At 32.1% G+C, this 3,648-nt stretch overlaps 1 long non-coding RNA gene across 1 annotated transcript; it reads right to left on the reverse strand.

The window, feature by feature from the left end:
* Positions 1-284: 284 nt before the first annotated feature.
* On the reverse strand, positions 285-2,307 carry LOC145951829 (uncharacterized). The gene is made up of 2 exons (XR_014429767.1): positions 1,672-2,307; positions 285-494 (listed from the first exon to the last, which is right to left on the reverse strand). It is a non-coding gene; the product is annotated as an uncharacterized LOC145951829 (long non-coding RNA).
* Positions 2,308-3,648: the final 1,341 nt, after the last annotated feature.

Here is a 3,648-nt window from a genome sequence, read left to right on the forward strand (position 1 = left end):
CATCCCTCTAATTACAAAATAACTTAACAACATCAAACTCAACAATATCAACACAAGAAGAACATCATCATCATCAAAGCAAAACATCATCAAAGTACACAACAAACAATACACAGTTAGAGTACACAACAGAGTCGTGATAAGCACATAACACACATGGTCGATTGGATCGACTTGCTCTGATACCACTTAATGTGACACCCTCTACCCCAACATACATATACAATAATTATAAAAAAAAAATAGAATTTTTCATCAATAAAAATCAAATTTCCAACCACGTAAGGGTAAAGAGTTCACATTCATAAACTTAATCCAAATAACATGCCAGTAAAATTACAAAGAAATAAAACTGAATTTTCCAAAATAATTTAATAAGAACATTTTAAACTAATCCTATCTATGTCCCGATGTCACATGTCCTATCAGAGCAAAACCCAACATAGAAGCCTAAGCTTCATCACCAACATCCTCAGCCTCACGCTGATGATCACCTGTATATCAAACAAGAGAAACAACACAAAAGAAGGGAGTGAGAAATATCTCACTCTGGCTCACGGTGTAGGAACGCACACCGGATAGCCAAACACAAACAATACAGTTACCTCATAGATCAATCAACAACAATAGTTTATTCAATCATCCAAGTCATACAAATAGTAATTTATCATCATTTAATAATAAGGATGCACATGCATGGACACAAACTTCACATTATCATGCATGTGGCGCCAGTAAAACATCACATGGCATATTGCCGCTAGCAATACACGAAGAGTAGTCTAGGAGTACATGCGGGGTCACACCCTCTGCGCACTCTCACTAGAAGGATATACTACCAGAGTCTCGTCAGGATAGCTAAGCTGCGCAAGATACATCCCATGCACACAATGGGCGAAACTGAGACTTCCAAACCGAGCTATTCCCAAGGACTAATCCCCAAAGCTTTTACACTAGGGGGCCTTCTCTGGCGGTGTATTCCATATCGTACCCTTAAAACACTTATGCAAATGATGCATGTTAATCAAGACTCTATGCATTCTCATATCACATTATCATTTCCCATGATCATATCACATCATCGCATTTCGTCATCATATTTCATTATCACATTTCATATCCCATGTCTCAATCACATTTCACTTTACATCATCATATTCACAAAGCCTCCACAGAACACTTTAATTTATATCAAAACTCGTTTATTTATAAAATTAAATACATATTTTTACATCTCATCAAACAAAGAATATAACAGAAAAATCAAAAATCAAAATAGAAAATATTTCATATTTTGCCTATTTCTCATAGGGTTTCCCGCAGGAACCCATAGAGCACTCTAGATCATATTAAAACATATTTATTTTCAAAATTAACCACATACTCATGCATCACATCCAACAAGGAACACAACAAAGTAATCAGAAGGCAAAATAGAACACATTCATATTTTGCCCGTTTTCTCATAGGGTTTCTCATAGGAACCCATAGAGATCTCAAGTCATACAATTAATTGCATATAAGAAAAATAATAAGCAAAACAGATACAATTGGGAGAAACCCCTCATACATGAGCATACATAAAAATACAGCAAACACAGGATTGAGGGTCAATCCCACTACCCAGCATACAATCTCACACCCAGAGCGAGGTTCTCACTCCCCCCTTACCTGGATGAGCAGAAGACAAAGGTGTGATCTAAGGTCGTTCCTGAGTACTCTTCCTTAGAGCTCTTTGTTTCTCCTTTTTTTTTTCCTAACCCTTCAGAACGCAAATGAGGTAGATAGGGTTAACGCTACTTGACTCCTTAAAATTAATCCATTGGGCTGGGTCAACCCAACCCATTTTCCTTCTCTTCTAACCCACTTCTTTTTTTCCTCAAAATAATTAAATAAAATAAATACATGTATATTATAAAATATTTTTCCTCTATAATAATAATATATTTCTTACCCAAAATATAATAATATAATTTTAATAACAAAATATCATATAAAATCAACCTTCTCTTAAAACATATAAATATTTATTTAAATATGCTAATAAAAAATACTTATTTAATACGTACAAAATAATTGTCCAAAACAATAATTATTTAAAACGTACAAAATAATATTCTTCTATAATTATTAAAATAATTATGACCAAATACCATATAATAATAATAATTATTATAATAATAATAATAATAACTTTATTGAAAACTGGGGTGTTACAAACTACACAATTACAAGACTTGAATCCTCCAAGACTTTGGAACTTCCTTTCCTTGTGTTGAGATTCAAACACCAACAAGGAGAAAAACCCTTTCTCCTTTACAGATCCAATGATCTATTGAGTTTTACAGAAAGACTCTCTTGAAGAGTGGATATTACACTTTTATGATCTTAAAGAACTCTTTAGAGATTTTGCAAATGACTTTGGCCAAGTAGATTTTGTAAATGATTTTCACAATAGAGTTTGTCACCTTTCTCTGAAAAATTATAGGTATTTATAGACATACAATTGTTTCTTAGGTTATGTCTTTTCATGAAGAGTTGTAACTTTCTATAATTTTTCAGAAAATAGGCTCTGATAATCGATTACAAGACTTGGTAATCGATTACAACGATTAAAGTTCAAAATGATTGAAACGTTGTATAATTTAAATTCCAATTTTGAAGTTTTATCTTCTGGTAATCGATTACAAGGGTCTGGTAATCGATTACCAGAACACATTTTGTATTCAGAATTTGAACTTTGAAATTTCCTGTTTTGGTAATGGATTACAAGGTCTGGTAATGGATTACCAGAACATATTTTTTATTGTTTCAAAAACTTTTATGTAGAAAACTTCATCTGAATAATTTCTTTCACAAATCTCTTTTAAGAAATGATTTGAACTATTATTTAAAGCTTTTGTTAAGTCTTTTGAAAATATTTTTACTTACTTTCAAAAGATTTAAAACGTTTAAATTTAAAGAGATTAATTTGATATTTTTGAAAACTTATTCTCAAGGCCAAACATACTTGCAATTCTAAAAGATTCTTTTACATACTTAGCTAAGTTGACAAGACTTATCTATGTACTGTCGCAACCCAAAAATTTTCGATCTTGCAACCTATGGTTTAGACATCCTTTGAAAAGTCTCATCAATTAAGGAATGTCCGGACACCAGACTAATCCTTAATTAATGGTTTTGAAAATAGGTTCATGGAGTCGCCACCAATATTTTACTCAAAACATTGGAAAAAGAAAAGGTTTTTAAAGATCCAATAATGGCCTCGATAACCAGAATTGGGTTCGGGGGTCGGTTACGTGTAGGGAAGGTATTAAACACCCCTACAGCGCCCTCAATCGGTACCCTATGATGAAGTTAACATGATAAAAATTAATAAATTAAATATTGAATCCCCTTTATTAATATTTATTTACATATTGAAAAATTAAATTATACGACTAACCCTAAAATATTTACATGATTGCGTTTGTTATAAATAAAAGATAACAATAAAGATGATAAATAAAAGATATAGAAGAAGATTATTTAAAATACCTCTTGAACAAGCTCTATTGATCTTCAAATATGGAGATTTAGGTGCTTTGTGGCAACCTTTCGCACTACAATATACCTCACAGATCTCAAGAAATACAAAAGGAGGGAGAG

Source organism: Cajanus cajan, chromosome 9, assembly GCF_000230855.2.
Source record: "Cajanus cajan strain Asha chromosome 9, NIPB_CcT2T_4, whole genome shotgun sequence".
NCBI classification, from domain to species: domain Eukaryota; kingdom Viridiplantae; phylum Streptophyta; class Magnoliopsida; order Fabales; family Fabaceae; genus Cajanus; species Cajanus cajan.